Genomic DNA, 21124 nt, shown 5'->3' on the forward strand with positions numbered 1-21124 from the left:
ACCCACCAAAGCAAAGCACAAGAGACAAATTTTACCCTGCCTCTTATGCTTGATAATGACATTCTTCCGAAGCAAATTACATAGCAATGGCACCCCTTCTCCCCAAAAAATGGCATCCTGTGGAACCTTCATTACTAATGCATATATAGTTATTTCTGTGTGTGTTTGTGTGTGTGTGTGTGTGAGAGAGAGAGAGTTAGACATAAATAGCTAGAGAGAGAGAGAGAGAGAGAGAGAGATAATTGTATATATTGGCATAAAATTTTGTTTCTGTAAAATGTCTCCTTGGTAATCAACTTGGAAGCCAGAAAAAACATTTTTGTGGTAAATTTCCCTCACAGTTGCACCCCAAGTTGTTTCTTTTTCCAGTGTTGGATGTGAGGTTCTGGAATAATCATCCTATGGCATCATTGATGATTTGTTTTTGTGTGGAATACACACAATTATAAAATTCAGTTGTGATGTTATAAACGGCAAACATCACTGACTTTATTCTTATTTTTATAAATGTTAAATAAATTATTTACTCTCATGGAGTCAAAGGCAGACGAATCGTATGCACCTTTAAAGTCTCAGTAATAGTTCAGTACCAAGATTAGGCCTGTAGGTGTTTCAGATGTCTCAGATGATGATTTCCATCATTGCCATCTGCCAGGGTAGTTGGGGGTGATGGAACTTGTAAAGCAACACATCTGGAGAAAGCCAGGTTGCACTAAACCGCCAGTGCTTCTTTTCATTTAGGAAAAGAGATTTTTTAAAATGAAAGACTGAAACCTAAGTGCTTGGTAATTTTCAGTAATTTTGGAGAATACCCACATTTTCTCCCTCTCCACCTCCCATTATATTCTATATAAGAACAAAAAGTACATGGATTCTTATCAGAACAGCATGTTTAAATTGGAATAGGATCCCCCCCCCCAAAAAATAGAATTCTGTTGTTGTTGCTCTTTTTGGCATATGGAATATTATTTAGGCAACATAAATCCTGAAAACAAAATATTCCTTCTTTTACAATAACATCTGGTTTCCTAGTGTACGGGTGTTCCTGTATAATTCTTCACATAACTTTTTATTTACTCCAACAAAATTTAGCAAAAAAAATTTGTTCTCCCACAAACGTATGTCTTTGCTGACTCCCATTAAGGATTTGGAACATATGCCCTAGGTCTAGTTTGTGTGGAGGCCAGTATATACATAACTAAATCCAAGTAGGGCTCCCTTTCACAGACATCTGCATGGACACCTAGTGGTGGCTCCTCAATGGTGTGACAATGAAAGAATGCCCATGTGGTGCTGCATTTTTGCATGTTATACTAGTCAATTAATGAATAAAGAGGAGGCTACATGTAGATGACCAGAAGAAAACAAAGGCACTGAGATGGGCTGGAACAGGGGTGTTTGAGAAGCAAAGAAGGCAAATCATCAATTTACTCCCTTAGTCTAAAGGTCATACTAAATGGCAAGGAAAACATGTGTTCTCTGTGGTTAACCTGTTTTAACTGCCACAATATGATTTCCATAGAGATAAATGCCTGTTTGGGAAAGGAATACGACAAGGCTGTATATTGTCCCCCGGCTTATTTAACTTATATGCAGAATACATCATGTGGAAGGCTGGACTGGAGGAATCCGAAGCCGGAATTAAGACTGCCGGAAGAAATATCAACAACCTCCAATATGCAGATGATACCACTCTGATGGCAGAAAGTGAGGAGGAATTAAAGAAGCTTGTAATGAGGGTGAAAGAGGAGAGTGCAAAAAATGGCCTGAAACTCAACATCAAAAAAACTAAGATCATGGCCACTGGTTCCATCACTTCCTGGGAAATTGAAGGGGAAGATATGGAGGCAGTGACAGATTTTACTTTCTTGGGCTCCATGATCACTGCAGATGGAGACAGCAGCCACGAAATTAAAAGAGGCCTGCTTCTTGGGAGGAAAGCGATGACAAACCTCAACATCATCTTAAAAAGCAGAGACATCACCTTGCCAACAAAAGTCCGAATAGTCAAAGCTTTTTCCTGTAGTGATGTATGGAAGTGAGAGCTGGACCATAAAGAAAGCAGACCGCCAAATAATTGATGCCTTTGAATTGTGGTGCTGGAGGAGGCTCTTGAGAGTCCCCTGCACTGCAAGGAGAACAAACCTATCAATTCTAAAGGAAATCAACCCTGAGTGCTCACTGGAAGGACAGATCCTGAAGCTGAGGCTCCAGTACTTTGGCCATCTCATGAGAAGAGAAGACTCCTTGGAAAAGACCTTGATGTTAGGAAAGTGTGACGGCAAGAGGAGAAGGGGACGACAGAGGATGAGATGGCTGGACAGTGTCTGCGAAGCAACCAACATGAATTTGACACAACTCCGGGAGGCAGTGGAAGATAGGAGGGCCTGGCGTGCTCTGGTCCATGGGGTCATGAAGAGTCGGACACGACTAAACGACTAAATGAACGAAATGCCTGTTTACCTTTCAGTGGCCAAACCTACATACTCCAGAAGAATTGGGAGGAATTCTCAGAAGCGCCTGTCATTGCACATGATCTTTAAACCCTACTGCAGTTTAAAGATGGCACCCAATCTACACTTCTTAAAACTGCAGTAGGGCTTGTGTCCAGCTTTTACACCCCTTGAAAGGCTCCCCCATGTGGAACCTGTTCTTTTAGAAAGGTGGGTGGTGAGGAGATGTGAAACAAAGTGCAAATATGGAAGGTACAGTTATGGATACAAGGTGAAGAAAGGGAGAGGGAAGAAAATGGAGTGGCAGCAGGGAGGGAGGTGGGCAGGCAGGTAGGCGAGGTAGCTGTGCCAATCCTGTTGACAAACTAAAACCTATTGTTTACAGTGGTGTCTCTCTAGACAGTTACCCCGCATGACAGTTTTTCCGCTAAACATTGATTTTTTGTGATCGCTATAGTGATTTGCAAAACAGTGATTCCTATGGGGGAATTTAGCTGGACAATGTTTGGTCCCTGCTTCGCAAACTGATTTTCGCTAGACAATGATTTTGACAGCTCCCTCCGCGCTCACAAAACGGGTGTTTTCAGGACCTAAGCTTCGCAAGACAGCGATTTAAACAGCTGATCGGTGGTTCGCAAAGCGGCTTTCCTATGGCTGATCTTCACTAGACAACGACGATTCTTCCCCTTTGGAACGCATTAAACAGGTTTCAATGCATTCCAATAGGGAAATGCTTTTCGCTAGACAATGATTTCGCTAAACAGCGATTTCAGTGGAACAGATTATCATCATCTAGCGAGGCACCACTGTATTTGTTTTTTAATGGTGCCAGTGGCACTCCACCTAGCCATAAAAGCTGGCATTTTGGTTCTATGCTTGATTCCCAATTGCTTTCATGTTTACTAATGTACAGTACATTTAAACAGGACAAGTGTTGCAAGTGAGTTCGTGCCTGTTTGCAGCTACCCCACAGTAAATATCTTTGCTGCAGATTATTGCAAGTGTGTCATTCCAGCCAATGGCCCATCAAAAATGGTTTGTTGGAATGTAAGATGCAGAGGAAAAGGAAAGTACTTGCTATGACATGCAGGCATATGCTTGAAGAATCTTGTCGGTCTAACTGTGTGCTAATGTTATTATGTTGGTTGATCATAACAATGGCAATTTTTCTATTACTTTTATATAGTTTTTGTTTTGGGGTTGGCCTTACCTTTAGACCAAGTCAGGTGGGCGCCTCAGGCAGTGGATTTTGGGTATCATGAGAAAACAGCAAATTGTTTGTTATTAATTATATTAATGTAGAATTTTTATTGCCAAGGTGGGTAGTGGTCCTTTTGAACCCAGAGCTTGTCTTGCACTGAGCATTAGTTATATATGACTGCTGGTAGGGTATAACAGGAATGTTATTCAGTTTACCATTTTAAGTAGCAAAATATCTTGGGCCAGCCCTGCTAGATGTGATTCTCCTTGCAAATTATAGATGCAAAAGTATTGATCTTTTGTATCATATCATTGTCTGGCAATTGCTCTTAATGTCATTTACTTTATTGTGTATAAGGAAAGATCAGAGCTTGGAGCTTACTTTTAAAAGTTCTAAGATACCCATTATTGTTATAGTTGTTGTTATGTGCTATCAAGTTATAGCAACTCTAATAGGGCTTTGAGGGTAAGTGAGATATTTAAGGACTGGTTTTACTAGTTCTACATCCCCATTGAGTTTCCATGGCTTAGCAGGGATTCAAACACTGTATTTAATGTATTTAAATGCATTGTCAATTCTAATTTTACTTTAGTTTCTAATCATGTTCATTAGTGTGCTTTATTATTTTGTTATTCCCATTGTTGTAAACTGCTCAGAGTGGTCTTTGGTCAGATCAGCGGTATAGAAACCAATCACTCAATTGCTCAAACAAACTCAAGCCTCCTGAGTTATAGTCCAGCAATTTATCCACCACACCACACTGGATATTCCACTATAATTACATTTACACAAAGTAAAGCTTTCTTTTACATTGTTCAAAAATTTATTTCAGTTATTTTTACATTCAGAACACTACAGATCTCTGCTAAAAACACTTTATGATAGTAAAGTCACACACATCATAGGAAACAGTGAAAGTAACTAAAAACCTGTTACAATTACACTGTAAAGGGAGTGCAGTTATTCTTCTTTATCTAACAATTGCAATGTAATTTATCATTGTCATCTGCCGTGAAGTCACTGATGAGATCTTCGAAGTATGTGGGATATTCAGGGGATGGTTTACTCCTCCGGTGACTGAGCAGGTCACCTGCATCCTGGTCTGGTACTATCTAATGTCAATTAACTATGCTTACTTATTGCAAAAGGGAATTAATTTCAAGTACTTCATTATTTGTAACTACCGTAGTTGCCTCCTAGAAGATATTAGCTGTCCTTAGAAATGTAATGCAGCAGAGACACATACGTATGTCACAGTGATGAGCCATCATTCTTGCAAAGACTTTATTTTCTGCAGAAGCAAAATTGCAATCTTGGGTATCCTGATCCTGTTGATTCTAATGGAGCTTGTGTATAATGAATTGTTTGCAGGATTGCAGCCAGTGGAAGATCAAATATTGGATATTGTGGCACCAACAGACTTACTCACTTATCCCTCATACCAGGGTAACAAGCCCATGCTATTTTAAATTCTCATTATTTAACTGTTGATTCTGTAGCCAGATGTATATTTGTAATGTTTAAGGGGGCAGGAAAAGTGATTTAAAAACCTGACAAGAGCAATAAAGATGGTGGGATTATTGAAACAATTCCTATAAAACTTGAAGTGGCACTTCTTTATTTTCTCTTTCCAAAGTGAAATATACTACTCTGCCTCTTTTCTAGTGAGGAAGAGTAAGAAAGGAGAGGACACAGAGAAAAATAAAAATACAAAACCCCAGCTCTAACTAGATAGGAGGATTAGATGCTACATTCCCAGAGATCTGGCAGTTTTGTGGCTCTTATGGTAAAGGATGGGAAACTTTTAAATTCAAATCAAGAACCTTTTATTCAGAAGGCTAATTTCTTTTGTCTGTTATGCTTAGGAAGTCTTGCTGTCCGGAATTTTCACAGGATTCTCTGAAAGTTTCACTTTGGTCTTAAGGAAAATGTCACCTACAAGTGGCTCTTCTTTTCTGTTACATCCATACAAGACTCTCCATTTTCTATGAAGATTAATTTAGATTTTCTGTCCAGGACGCACACATTCCTTGGTCACATGACCCTTATCCTATTGAAAACTAGGTAAAGTCTGCAAAGAGGCAGCTGTGCTCCAACCTCTTTGAACAGTGTCCCTTATATACGAGGAGAATGGCTAATCTGTCCTGCAAACACTAGACTTGTAATCAGCAGAGAAGGAGGCTGTGGTGGGAATGAATATATCAAATTACCTCAGGCAGAGTCTTCCAGAGATGGGATTCACTCCCTGTTTACATTTGAACCATACCTAAAACAAAGCTACTTTCTTATCACGAGTTGCTTTACTGATTTTTTGCTAACAAGACTTGGCTTTCTCACAAAAGCATGTGAGGGTATAATGCTGCAGTCGTAACAGGAAATCAGTGGTGGGTTATCATGGTTGCGATAGCCTCCCACCCATGACAAAAATATAAAATGGCCATTTCTAGAAATGAAATGGGTTACTTTGAGAGGTATTGGCAAGCATGCTGTAGGAGCACTAAGTTCACACAGGCACCTGTATTTCAGTGGTGGCAGGAAGGGCATGGGATACATGTAAAATGTGAAATTTGTATGCAGTCACCTGAAAGAATATGCATATCTTCCTTCACATTTGTTATATGTCAGTTTAAAAGATCTTCTGATGTAAGAGAAACAAATCCAGTTTACTTGCCCATTACAGCTTGATGTGTGTGTGTTCAGTCGTTTAGTCGTGTCCGACTCTTCGTGACCCCATGGACCAGAGCACGCCAGGCCCTCCTATCCTCCACCGCCTCCCGGAGTTGTGTCAAATTCATGTTGGTTGCTTCGATGACACTCCAACCATCTCATCCTCGGTCGTCCCCTTCTCCTCTTGCCTTCACACTTTCCCAACATCAAAGTCTTTTCCAAGGAGTCTTCTCTTCTCATGAGATGGCCAAAGTACTGGAGCCTCAGCTTCAGGATCTGTCCTTCCAATCAGCACTCGGGGTTGATTTCCTTTAGAATTGATAGGTTTGTTCTCTTTGCAGTCCAGGGAACTCTCAAGAGTCTCCTCCAGCACCACAATTCAAAGGCATCGATTCTTCAGCGGTCAGCTTTCTTTATGGTCCAGCTCTCACTTCCATACAACACTACAGGAAAAAACATAGCTTTGACTATTCGGACTTTTGTTGGCAAGGTGATGTCTCTGCTTTTTAAGATGCTGTCAAGGTTTGTCATTGCTTTCCTCCCAAGAAGCAGGCATCTTTTAATTTCGTGGCTGCTGTCTCCATCTGCAGTGATCATGGAGCCCAAGAAAGTAAAATCTGTCACTGCCTCCATATCTTCCCCTTCTATTTCCCAGGAGGTGATGGAACCAGTGGCCATGATCTTAGTTTTTTTGATGTTGAGTTTCAGACCGTTTTTTGCACTCTCGTCTTTCACCATCATTACAAGGTTCTTTAGTTCCTCCTCACTTTCCGCCATCAGAGTGGTATCATCTGCATATCGGAGGTTGTTGATATTTCTTCCTGCAATCTTAATTCCAGCTTGGGATTCCTCCAGTCCAGCCTTCCGCATGATGTATTCTGCATATAAGTTAAATAAGCAGGGTGACAGTATACAGCCTTGTCATACTCCTTTCCCAATTTTGAACCAATCCGTTGTTCCATATCCAGTTCTAACTGTTGCTTCCTGTCCCATGTATAGGTTTCTCAGGAGATGGATAAGGTGGTCAGCCACGCCCATTTCTTTTAGGACTTGCCATAGTTTGCTGTGGTCCACACAGTCAAAGGCTTTTGCATAGTCAATGAAGCAGAAGTAGATGTTTTTCTGGAACTCTCTGGCTTTCTCCATAATCCAGCGCATGTTGGCAATTTGGTCTCGAGTTCCTCTGCCCCTTCGGAATCCCGCTTGTACTTCTGAGAGTTCTCGGTCCACATACTGCTGAAGCCTACCTTGTATGATTTTGAGCATAACCTTGCTGGCGTGTGAGATGAGTGCAATTGTCCGGTAGTTGGAACATTCTTTGGCACTGCCCTTCTTTGGTATTGGGATGTAGACTGATCTTTTCCAGTCCTCTGGCCACTGTTGAGTTTTCCAAACTTGTTGGCATATTGAATGTAGCACCTTAACAGCATCATCCTTTAAGATTTTAAATAGTTCAACTGGAATGCCATCACCTCCACTGGCCTTGTTGTTAGCCAGGCTTTCTAAGGCCCACTTGACCTCACTCTCCAGGATGTCTGGCTCTAGGTCAGCAACTATATTGTCTGGGTTGTCCGGGATATCCAAAACTTTCTGATATAATTCCTCTGTGTATTCTTGCCACCTCTTCTTGATGTCTTCTGCTTCTGTGAGCCTTTGCCCTGCTTCATTTTGAACTCCAAGTCCAAACTTCCCTGTTGTTCCTTTTATCTCTTGATTCCCTACCTTAGCATTCCAGTCCCCCAGAATGAGAAGAACATCCTTCTTCAGTGTCAGTTCTAGAAGGTGTTGTAAATCTTCATAAAATTGTTCAATTTCAGTCTCCTGAGCAATGGAGGTTGGTGCATAAACTTGGATTATTGTGATGTTGAAAGGTCTGCCTTGGATATGTATTGACATCATTCTATCATTTTTGAGATTATATCCCATTACGGCTTTTCCCACTCTTTTGTTGACTATGAGGGCTACTCCATTCCTTCTACGGGATTCTTGCCCACAATAGTAGACATGATAATCATCTGAGTTGAAATCACCCATTCCCATCCATTTTAGTTCACTGATGCCCAGAATGTCGATGTTTATTCTTGCCATCTCCTGTTTGACCACCTCCAGCTTCCCAAGGTTCATAGATCTTGCATTCCAGGTTCCTATGCAGTATTTTTCTTTCCAGCATCGGACTTTCCTTTCACTTCCAGGCACGTCCACAGCTGAGCATCCTTTTGGCTTTGGCCCATCCACTTCATCAGCTCTGGAGCTACTTGTACTTGTCCTCCGCTCTTTCTCAGTAGCATGTTGGACGCCTTTTGACCTGAGGTTCCCATCTTCTAGCGTCATATCTTTTAGCCTTTTGTTTCTGATCATGGGGCATTCTTGGCAAAGATACTGGAGTGGAATTGACGGTTCCTACCCCAGGTGGATTGCGTTTAGTCAGAACTCTCCACTATGACCTGTCCGTCTTGGGTGGCCCTGCACGGCATAGCCCATAGCTTCTCTGAGTTACTCAAGCCCCCTCGCCACGACAAGGCAGCAATCCATGAAGGGGGTTGGATAAGATAGCACTCTTCAAAGTGTTGGTTTTTTGTGGGTGTAGGCACTTCATGCTAACAATCTAATTAAGGCCACTGTCATGTGGGCAGCCTGTGGTTTGAGCATGGGAAATTCTGTGGTGAGTACAATCCTGCTTAAATCATGAGCCATCCTTACAGCCTTGCTCAAATATTATGGTCAAAGTCCTATTATGTTATCGTGTAAGGGCAATCAGACAAATTATTCTGTTTAAGTTTTCCATTGAACTTCTAGTCATCTCGTGATTATGCAACTGATCACTCATCTGGTCACATGACAGAAGAGACCCTCTTGTGTGACTTAGTAATTTAAAAAAATTAGCCCTGGCCCATCAGAGTTGCCTATGGCTTATAATAAAGCTTTATTCTGGTGAGAGAAGACTTGATAGAAGCCGTAAGAAATGACATCAGAGTCCAGGCACTTGACGATCCCTATGTTTGCGATCTTTTCAGCATAATTTAAAAATGTACAGAAATCTATGTGAGCCACTTTAAAATTTGTTTCCCATACACTCAAATGGAGGAGCCCTTGTATGGTCTGGTATCTTCACATGTGTAGAAAATCTCCCTGTTGAAAAGAGTCCCTTACTCTTCTGCTGATCATTGGTGGCTGTATTTGGAAGTAAGGCCCACTGAATGGTCTCCTAAATGAAAATGTGTACATGAAACAGTGCCAGGCTTCACAATCGCCTGATGAGGACTAAGGGTGTGCACCAAAGCTTTGAAAATTTACTTTTTTGAAGTGGAATTTCTAGAATCCTTCAATGGATTCCTGGCTGTGGTGGTTAGGAGACTCCAGGAGTTGTAATCTAAAACAATAACATTTTTGTGCTCCAATGTTGGCCCAGCACATCATCCAGTGTGATATAGTGGATAGAATGAATGGCTAGGACTCAAGAGACCTGGGTTCAAATTCCCACTCAGCCATGGAAACTCACTGGGGGAGTGGAACTGGTAAAACTACTTCTTAAATATCTCATTTATTTTCAAAGTCCTATTTTTTTTCCAGGTGCCGTCAGCAACTCTTTTCAGGGTTTTCAAGGAAGAGAATACTCAAAAGTGGACTACCATTCCCTTCTTCTGGAGGCACTATTAAGGCCACTATAAATCAGTTCTGACTTGGCAGCACATAATATACTGTATGCATAGTAATTGTGGTACGCTGAGGAAGGCCAAGAAATTGTCGCTGGGTGGAGGTTGTTTGCCGCTACCTGTGTTCTCGTTCAGGAAACCCTGACCACTTCTTTAAAATACAGAATGAAAACAAGTACATATTGTAAAGAAAGCAGGAAATTAAATATAGAAGAGAGATCTTGGCTTTGAATTACTATTTGGGCGTCTCTTTTGGAAACTGAAACAGGCAATGGTCTCTACAGAAAAGAAGAAGGATTTCTACTTATTCCTTGTCCCTCAGAATTCAGGTAAACTGCACACTTGATGTTGTGGGCTTATTAATGGAAGATGGCTGAGGATAGCACATCAAGGAAGGAGCCAGTTCACTGGTAGGTTGGAGAACGAGAACAGTACATATTGACTTTCCTTTCGTTGTATGAAGGCGGGAAATCCATCCACAAAAATCATGTCTGCTCAAAATACTTCTGGGAGGCAAGGATGTTTTGCCAGTATTTTATGTGCAGAAATTCATGTCACAAACCAACAGTATCTTCACCCATGCAAACCCTATTCAGATGTAAGAGAGTTCCTCAAGAGCATGCATGAAGGAACATCCTGGTAAGGAATGTGTTTAGAAATGCTAGAGCTCCAATTCTACAAATTTGCATGCCTGTTGAAAAGCAAATACTCAACACAAATGTAGTAATACATTTCATAGCCATTTCACCCACCCCCCCCCACACAATTTTTTTTCCAGGATTAGGTCCAAGGAACTCTTTTGGCCCAGCATTTCAGGAAACATGGTATGTTCAGGTCTCCTGATGACTCAGTTCAATCACAAATTCATGTTTCATTATAAGGACTTTGAAATAAAAGTTATGTTTGAGAGCAAAGAGCAAAGCTTTCAGTGGCCCTGGAAGACTCGACTGGAACAATGTAACATTCAAATATGAAAGAAGGCGAATTAGTGGTCTAAAATACTTGTATTGGTTTAGGGTGGGGGATTCTAAAAGGTTCAAATTCCAGCTGAGTTGAATTAGTACTTTATTCTTTCAAGGAAAGACTCAAATAAAATTTGCTGATGGAAGCCAAGTTCGCATCTGCTCTACCTGGACATTATGGATCTCCTGAGACATTCTATAAAATACTATGGAGTCTCTAATTATAAAACCCCCTCCCCAAAGCTGGGCTGTGTTCCAACTGTTCACCTAACTGTTGCTGTCCACTGTGGGGGAAGTTTTGTTATGTATTATGAAGTTAAAACATGCCTGTAATGCAAAATTAGGAATAGACCAAAATTGGATGGCATGCTTCTGTATTGATTGCTGAATAAATTAGGATTTTTTGCCCCCTGCCTTCCTGCAGTGCTCTGTGGTGCAAAAAATTTGCACCAAAGAGCTTCTCAGCCCCCCCCTCCCCAAACTCAGTTTTAGAGGGCCTGGGACCTGCAAGACGGAGAATCACTGATTCTTATAAAAGCAGCAGGAACTCATAGAAGTACATTATTCAATTGTGCCAAAATCTTAGAGCCCTGCTGGATCAGTCCAAGGGCCCATTGTCCAGCTTCCTATATCTCACAGTGGACTCACCAAGTGCCTCTGGGAGCACACGAGACAACTAGATACCTGTCTCCTGATACTCCTCCTCTGCATCTCGCATTATGTAGTACCTTCCTTTTAAGCCTAGAGATTATACTTGTAACTCAGCAGCCGTTTGATATAAAATCGATGTTTATTCAAGCTACAAATTAATTCATTAATATAAATTTTGAAGGGAAATTTGGGGAGAGGTTGGTGTGATTTTTGCCTACACTCACCGGGGGATTCTGAAAGGTGTAGTCCAAAAAAGCAATTTTCCCAACCTCTGCTCTCAGTTTGCCACTTGATTCAAGACAGCACTAGCTTTATGGATTAAATGTTTTTTTCGGCCCTTAGAATTATTCAGCATAGTTTCTGGAAGTACTTGAAGGGTATAACATAATGAAGTTGATGATCATTTCATTTAAGGGGAAAAAATCTCCTTTAGTCAAGATGTAAAGCTCTATACAAATAAAGAACATGATGATACCAAGACAACCAATGACTTCAGATTCTCAGCAAAGCATGCCGAGAAGTCAGGAAACAAGAACATCTAACATTACCTAAAAAGCAAAGCAATGGCAGTGCATATCATGAAGAAGTTATTTGGCTTATATTGCTAAGCAAGAGAGCTTTGAGAAACTGCTTTTTGAATTACAATGCCCAGAATCCCCCAGCTTGCCTATGGGAGCTTTCTAAGTACTGCAGAATAGTGACCAAAGAACATGAAGCATTTCCCTCATGTTACTGAAGATGTGTGACCGGTAAAAGTAGGGGGCAGTTGGGTGCTGTATGGGGCTGTATGGTGTAGATACTCATAGGAAAATGGCAACCAGTACTCAGTGAGGGTGACGATGTCATTACTTTGGTTCCTACATTGACAAGGGGGTGTCAGAAAGAGAGACAGAGAAAGAAAAGAGGGAGAAGGAAATGACAATGGCCCCACTTCCCACTTGCTTTGGCCCAGTCTAAGGTTATCCAAATCTCTGTTTTGCTTTCCCTCAGTTTTGAATTATTTCAAAGACCAGTTTTTTTTTCTGTTGAATTTATTTATTTTTAATGTTTATGTTCATATGTTCTTGCTCAGCCTTATGTTTCAGTAGGTACTTCTATCTTCAGTGCAGGAGTATGAGTAGATTGCATTGCCTGCTATGAAACTGTTAAGTATGAAGGGGTAGTCAGAAAAGAAGAAGTGGCTGCCCTCATTAAAACCCACAAGTGTGACTAAAAGCACAGGGATTTAAAGTCAAGTTGTCTGAACCTTAAGGTTTCAAAATCCTCTGCCAGGGTAGACGAACCATCAGTTTTGCTTTTCTCCATATGTTAATGTGTTTTTGAACTCTTAATTTGTTTCTTTTGGATTTCTTGAAAAATCTGCAAATTTTGGGAAATGGTTATAAATGGCTTGTTTAGAACTAACAAGCCCATTTTAGCGGTAGCTTTCTTGAATTACAACCCCCCGAGACAGACTGACATATCATCCTCTGAACATTCCATCCGGATGGAATTTAATTTTATTATTCCATGCAGTAAATAATAAGAACACTAGCAAAATGCTGTCAAATTTATTCCAACCTATGGCAACCCTTTCCAGGGTTGTGCATGTATAGGATACTCAGAGTGGTTTACAATCTTCTGCCTCTGTGATTACTTGGAATCATGCAGATCGCCCAAAGCTGCACAGTGGAGAAAAATGCTCCCAACTCCTGGCGCTACAGCCAGCTTTTCCATGGTGCCAGAGCACCCTCAGAAGAAGGGGTTGCTTAGTCACATCTGCATACTTTATACCTAGAAGATTTTCCATAAGTAGGAATAAACCTGATGCTTTGCAATGATTATTATACAGTATATAAAACTGAAATCCACCCATTACTATCAGGAATTGGTAGATAATAGTAATAAATAGATCACTGATTTTTTTTTTAACTAGCTTCTAGTCTCATGATTTTTGCCTTGTAAAATCTGTGACATGCTGCTTCCGACCTTGGGCAGCAGATTTTAGGCGTCATGAAACAGCAGCAAATTATATTTAATTTAATTTGATAATGTTGGTAATGCTATATTTGTAGCGTTCACTGCTAGAGATGGGGAAAATTGGTGCAGAATTTTCTTGGAGAATCTAGAAAACATTTCCGTGTATTTTTCAGTGGTGAAATGGTATGAATGCTAATGCTTTGATAATGAGCAATGTGACAAATTATTTTCTCAGGTTCCAGTAATGCTAACAAAAATTATCTGCCGCCCAAGCAAAGCAATGAATAAGGCAATAGGTTCCTTCTTAAATGTAAGGTTTAAATCTGTTTGAAGCCCAGCAAAATTTTCAGGACTCTGACTAGAATGTTTTGAAGGTTGAAATCTTTCCACTGTCATGAAATGACAAACTCATTGCTTAGAACTGGTTAGAGAATAATGTTAGCTATCAGCTTGATGAATTCAATATTCCTATGTCTTGTTTTCTTCCAAATATGCTTATATCCAGCTGCATTCTTAGGCAGGAATATTGGGAACAAAATTAAATGAGGAAAGCATACATCAGAATATTTGCAATGCTAGGAGAATTTGTTTGATGATTCTTCTCCACTCAGCACGATGCAGAAACCCATACTGGGGGGGGGGGAACCCACAAAAAAACCTCCCTCCCAAGATTTATTACAGTTCTCCTCAACTCCCAGCTGCATTTTTCTCTGAGACATCTATGCAGATGATCATTTCTTCTGCAGGACTTTAAATGGGTATTCCTCCAGGATAATCCTTCCAAAAGCATTCCCTCAAGGAAACCCTTAGAACTGAAGAGGGCCTTAAAAGCACATTTAGGTCATTTTTACATATTGGCTTTGTTTTAAATTGGCTGCTAATGTGAATGAAAAACCTGCACTGGATTAAGATATGTTTCCCTTTCCCTTGAGTTCTCTCTGGTGCTAACTATAGTCAGATGAACATAACACGGTTGGTCTTCTAGTTTTCTCCTCTTTTTGATCTCAGTGGGTACAATGATGGTATTATCTTGTCATCCAGGCCTGAAAAATACATTTCGCCCCTGAGCCCTTTGCTCTAATGCTCTTGCTTCCAAGGTCTATCTGTTTACTTACCTATTTACCTATTTATTCCTGACACTATCCAATTTGTAGGAAATGTGTATAGGACTGAATGAACCATGCCTGCAGTGCACTTATGTAGTCCAGATCTGTCTTTTTCTTTTCTTGCAGCTACGTCAATAACTACAAATCCTTCTGCTTTTTGGATGGCAATATCTAGTTTTCCTCTCTTCCTGGAGTACATTAATAATATAGTTAATACAACAAATACAGTAAGTGGCCATTTCCTTTAGCATATTTTATGGGAGAGTTGGGAGTGTCACTCTACTACGTGTGTGGGTGGGTTTGGATGCCTGAAATGGATACAAATGCAGCTGTTTCCCTGACTTTCAGAAGCTGATTCTTTCTTAGTTGATCTCATTGCTTAGAATTCACTACAGCCTCCACATGGTTTCTGGGTAATTCAGATACATTCCAGGTTAAACCCGGTTCAATGGCTTGTATCTTGAAACATGGTCTTTGTATAACAAGCCCTGCCTTGGGACTGTGGTTGCTCCACTGGTTGCTCTTAGTGGTGGACCAAAGAGAAAGGCATAAGGCACTTTGAAGATGCAGAGACTCTCTCTCTCTCTCTCTCTCTCTCTGTGTGTGTGTGTGTGTGTGTGTGTGTGTGTGTGTGTTTGTGTGTGTGTGTGTGTGTGTGTGTGTGTGTGTGAGAGAGAGAGAGAGAGAGAGAGAGAGATTTGGCAGCTTTGTGGCTTTACTGCATAAAATTATGAGGTGAAGATCCAGGCACATACGGTAGATTTTGGGTTCAAATGTACAACACCAGAAACTGATTTTTTTAAAAAAAAAACCCAAGAATTATGTCTCATTGTGTTTATTTGCAAAATGTCAGATTCCAGCTCCTTTTGTTTGCTGTATTACGCTGCATGAAAACCTGCCATTCTGAGATCTTAGAAGTAATGAGCTCTAAATAATGATGTCTGCAATGCATTACTTTTTGGGTTAATGAGGGCATAATGATGTCATTTCCCTCTCTCCCCCCCTCTCTCTCACTTTGTGTGATGTACTATCAAGTATCATCCAACATATACTGATGCTAACAAGGCTTTCAAGGTAAGTGAGATATTTAAGGAGAGGTTTTACCAGTTCCATTCCCAAGTTTCCATGGTTGAGTGGAGATTTGAACTCAGCTCTCCTGAGTCACTAGTCTGTCACTCTATCCACTACACCACACTGGATAAACTTTTGTGTAACAGGCACCATCTGATTGGAAGTGTTTTAGAGGATTTAAGACCATTTTTGGTACCAATGCAGACATTTTTTAAAAGAGAAAGCAACACTGAGTAGCCCTGGGATAAAATGTTCCCTGGAGATTCTCCTCCTTCATCAGTGGGAATGACTGGATTTTACTGGCAATGGTTGTAGCAAACAGCCCTGTCCTCACCTGTCTGTCACAGCTGAACAGTGAAGAAGGAGCCAATGAGAGGACGGAAGGTGGAGCCAAGGGGGGAGGGGGCTGGATATAAAGGCTGGTGTATGGAGTATGAGGGAGATTCTGTGAGTGAGAGACAGTGTGAAACTTAAAAGTGAACTTAGAGTGAGTTAGAGATCTGTAAGAACTCTGAATGGAACAGAGTCATAGTAGAAGTTTAAACTTAAAGTAGAATTGATTTAGATACAAGTGATTAGCAACCTGTGATTTGCCTATTGAATATTAATTAACTTCCCTGATATAATAAATCATTTAAGTTTTAAGAGCACACATGTCTCCTTGATTGAATGGTATTGAGACAGGAATACCTGGTGGCAGCAAAGAAAGAAGAAGAGCGAGAACCTCATGAAGACCTGAGGGAATAGGGGCTTCAGAGGAGATCGCCACAATGGTGTACAACTGTGTTTAACATATCATTTAACATTCTCACAATGCCCTGAAACAAGGCTATTTCAGGGGAATGTTGGGAAATTTAAATGTCAGCTAGACCCAACTACTGCTCCAAGTACTGGAGTAGGATTTTTAGCTGAAGGTGAGGACATCCTAGTCAAAAGTTATGTTTCCTGTTGGGAAGCTCTGGTGCCCTGACAGCTATCAAGGATGTCAGTTGCAGATGCAGGCCAGGGCAAAGAAAAGGAACACGGGCAGAGATAGGACAAAGAAGGCTGGCTGCCAAGCTGGAGGTGGTATGCACTGAATCCTGAATCTAGTGTTTATAGAAAGACTTTGTCCTTTTGCCCTTTGTAGCATGCGAAGCTTGTCCACAAATTTTGAGACAGGAAGATCCTGCACAAACAATATTAGAAAAGTGACGCCCAATAAAGGATTTGATGCCTGTAATTCTAAATCATTGGCATTTAGATATTTGTCTGAGCTGGAAAAACTTCAACAAAAATTGATCTTAGAAAGTATACTTGGAAAAAAAAGCCTTCCTTTTTGTGTACGTAATTTACTCCATGGTTTGTTTACTTGTATATTAATTCCTTCACATCATTTAAATCCTTCTTAGCTGCCAAAACAATATAATTGGTAAATGTGAAAGAGAAGCCTCATAACACAAACATCTTGACATTTTCTATTGGATCTCTCAGAAGTGTAAACATTTTAAGTAAATGGCAATATTTATCAAATTTCATGTGTACTGGATGAAGTGAAGTTTAAACTAAAATGCATGAAACTGCCAGTAAAACCAAATGTTATAAGAAAGTTCTAGCCACAGCAGAGAAAAAGTGATCACTAAGGTATCAAAATATATATGATGGTTAATTCTTGTTAGCATTGCTTCTATAAATACAGAATTTTATTTCAGCTGTGTTTCAATAAAATGGCAGCATAATGAAGGAAGTTCTAAAAAGCAGACCTAAAGCTGTGTGTAAGCTTTCTGTGATTTAGGAGCTAACTTAAGTTACATGATTTGAAATACGTGACTACAGATAAATCATCATATACTGACCTTTTGAGGCCTATTCTTCTCCTTCCATTAATCTGCTCCTGGCTGCAGATGAACATCTACATTGTCCCAGAAGGGATTCCGTACACTGAAAATGTTTACCGAGAGAATTATGATTTTAAAAAAACACACTACTTTTCAAAACACTCTTTTAATACATTTCTTTCACAGCAACAGAATCATCTATCTGTCTGTCTGTCTGTCTGTCTGTCTGTCTGTCTGTCTATCTATGTGGAGTGGTTAGTTTAAATTGTCTGTGCTTTTGCTGAAGTACAATTATTGGAGTTGATGATATCCAGGTCTAGGGTGCAGTTCACAATGGGAACAAGATATGCTCTGGAAAATATAGTTCCTGCATCTTTAATATTCTCTATTTCCTTTTGTCCTAACCTTCAAACTCTCAGGAGCTTAATAGCTCTTAGTCAGCTTGGTGGTTCCGATATCCTCCTTCTTCCTGATGGCAGACATATGTCTTCCGACTTTTGGTGCCGATGAACATAAGACTCCCTCATTTATAATCCGCTCTGAAAGGTTGCTGAGGCCAGGCTAAACATGGCTTCTCAAATTAAGTCAGAAAGTTATACAAAGCACTTGCATAGCCTCATCTAGATTTCAAAGTCCTGGCTGCGTGAAAGTGAGAATATAACAACGCTTCAGCATGTTGCCAAACATTTGTGGTGCACATTTGGAAAAGATCAAGTTGGGGCTATCTAAATCATTCAATAAAACCAACTACATAAAATTGCTAATAAATTGTAATGGTAAGGGCTTGTGCAGAAAGGCTGAAATTCCAGCTATGCTCTGATCACTTGGCTGCTTTCTTTTCTCTGTGTGTGACTTTACTAGCCACTGGAGTGGAAGTGTCCTGTTTCACTGAAACACCACAAAACGTTTGGCACCAGTCTCAAAGGAGAAGTGATTTGCCATGCTTTAATTTTGCTTTATGTTGAAGGGGAACTGTGGATTAATCTCCCAAGTCTCAAGTCACTAAGAAGAGGGTAAAATAAAAAGAAGTGTTTTGGTGTAAACACTTTCTAAAAATGGCATAAAATTCATTAAGCTGAGAAAGGATCTTTGATGAAACATGGTACAAATGATGCAAGGAGGCAAAGCCCTTCAAAAGTGTAAAGGATTTCAACAGGACAGGTAAGCACATGTTGCTTTCTCTTCACTGAAATCAATGGGACTTAAATTGACTTTAGGCAGGCCTGTGCTTTGCATATATATGAAGTCTTGTCTGTTTGATGGCTATCTAATCTATCTATCTACAGTAAAAATCATTATTAGCTGCCTAACTGCAACACTAATACAATGAATCTAGAAATTTACGTACTCAGAAATAAATCCGACCCAGTTCAACGGTGCTTGTCTTCTGGTAATCGGGATAAAATTTATTACAAAAGAAGTGAGATCTTTAGAGATGAGTGGGACTTCAGAATAAACACACTCAGGATCAGACTGTGAATGCTTTATGTATACACCAAGATTAGTTGCCAATTTTCTATGCTACTGTAGTTTCATTAAGAAACACATTCCATCTGGGACTATGCAAATACGACTGAGTAGGCTCTTGATGGCTAAAATGACTAAGAAAAAGGGGGCAAATTTATCGTCTGCAATGGCTTATGGCCCAGATTCAGCCGTTCCGATGCATGAGTGCAAGCCAGCATCTGCAGGTATTTCCCATTCTTTCCACATTGTGGCTGGGAATGCCTTGCACATGCCCAGGTAAATTGCTGGGATTGTTTAAAACATTCCCCTTCATAGAGGGCAATGGAAATGTCACCCATCTTCTCTAGTTGCATGCTTTCTTTGTACCTGGGGCCAGTGTAGTATGGCATCTCCAACTTGAAAAAAGGGATTGGGTATCAGTGAAGAATTGGAATGATCACTGTCTGAAGAGCTGGTGCTTTTTGGAATAATAGCTGATAATACTGTTAGACATGCAGATCGCCTGACTTGCAGAGTGGTCACACTAGGAGGGAACTCCATATTTGAATTGAGTTTAGCATAATTTGATTTTTTAAAAATGTTAATAGAAAAATACATGGAAGCTTGGTGTCATCCCCCCCCCCGAAGTGTGTTTTTTTGATCAGAAGGTGAAGTATTTTAAGGTAAAGTTTCCCCTTGACAATTTGTCCAGTCGTGTCCAACTCTAGGGGGCAGTGCTCATCTCCGTTTCCAACCCCTAGAGCTAGCGTTTGTCCGAAGACAATCTTCTGTGGTCATGTGGCCAGCGCGACTAGACACGGAACACCGTTGTCTTCCCATTGAGGGGGTACCTATTTATCTACTCGCATTTTGCATGCTTTCAAACCGCTAGGTTGTCGGGAGCTGGGACAAGCAACGGGCGCTCACTCCGTCATGTGGATTCAATCTTATCACAGAGGCTTCTGTGGTTTGACCCGCAGCGCCACCACGTCCCCAAGTATTTTACTTGGCAGCTAAGAGGGTTGTTTATTTTAAGTTGCTTGTGAAATTGATTTAGCTTGAATCATTTTGCAGTGGTGTTTAGCTAGGACTAGACTGTTGGGCAAGAGCCTAGAGGCTAACCTAGTGAGCCACCTTGGCATATATGAGGTGTGTTTGCTTCTCTGTTACCCTCTTTCTTTTGGTTTCTTTTGTTTTGAATAGTTTTATAATACCTGAACAAAGTTAAACACAAGGACTAAATGGGAACGGAGTACAGCAGCTCTGAACCAGTCATAAAAAGATGCAGAAAAGTATGCAAGGAAGCACATGGTGTGGAAAAATGTCTAAAAAGCTTGTATCTTTCTGGGATGAGATATAAAAATTATTATAGAGCAATCCCATATACGTTTCCACTCAGAGGTAAGCCTCCTGGAGTTCAGTGAGACTTAAAATGAGGCAAGTGTGCATATGACTCCAGATGGAATGTACTCGTATTTGAGGTACATCTACAAGTCAGTGGATGTAGTAGTTTGGTTGTGGCAACCCTAATAGGATGTTCACGTGAGATGATTCAAAAACTGTATTCGAGTTGCTCCCAGTGAGTTTCCATGACCAAGAGGAATTTCAACCTAGGTCTCTTGAGTCCTAGTCCAACGTTCTATCTGGAAAACCATAGTGTCTCTCACAAAGTAGTTAAAGAAAACTAAATTTCAATAGTTTATTTGGCTAAAGAAAGGCACACGGCTGCTTTGTTTCTGAATTTTTCACATGGAAGGTATTTTTGCATAGGAAATAATGTGAAATCCATCTGCACATTGTAAGGTGTGCCAATATTACATGTGGTTTTCTTGCTGCGTGTGCACATAGGCAACAAGAAACCTGTGCATAGTATCATCACACATTATAGTCTAATCATAGGTTTCCCACAATTTCCTCTGCAGAAATATGTTGCATCTGGAAAAGTCTCCAGGATGTATCAAGCAATATTGAGGGCACTTAGGAGGCCTCATCTTTGTGCAGATTTTCAAAGAAATTCATGTGTGAGACCACAGAATGAAGTGACAGGGGAGGAAAACAAGTACCCACTTGCTGTGGGAGACCCACAGTCTCCATGGCTTGATTCATAAACACAGGCTTGTCACTTTTGTGTGATATGA

General features: G+C 40.5%; 1 long non-coding RNA gene across 1 annotated transcript in view; it reads left to right on the top strand.

The window, feature by feature from the left end:
* Positions 1-15744, top strand: part of LOC144588208 (uncharacterized) — a 55105-nt gene extending 39361 nt beyond the window's left edge. The window contains exons 3-4 of the long non-coding RNA XR_013543624.1: positions 14779-14879; positions 15688-15744. This is a non-coding gene — a long non-coding RNA (uncharacterized LOC144588208). The remainder of the gene's footprint in view (positions 1-14778; positions 14880-15687) is intronic.
* Positions 15745-21124: the final 5380 nt, after the last annotated feature.

The sequence above is a fragment of the Pogona vitticeps genome, chromosome 3, assembly GCF_051106095.1.
Source record: "Pogona vitticeps strain Pit_001003342236 chromosome 3, PviZW2.1, whole genome shotgun sequence".
NCBI classification, from domain to species: domain Eukaryota; kingdom Metazoa; phylum Chordata; class Lepidosauria; order Squamata; family Agamidae; genus Pogona; species Pogona vitticeps.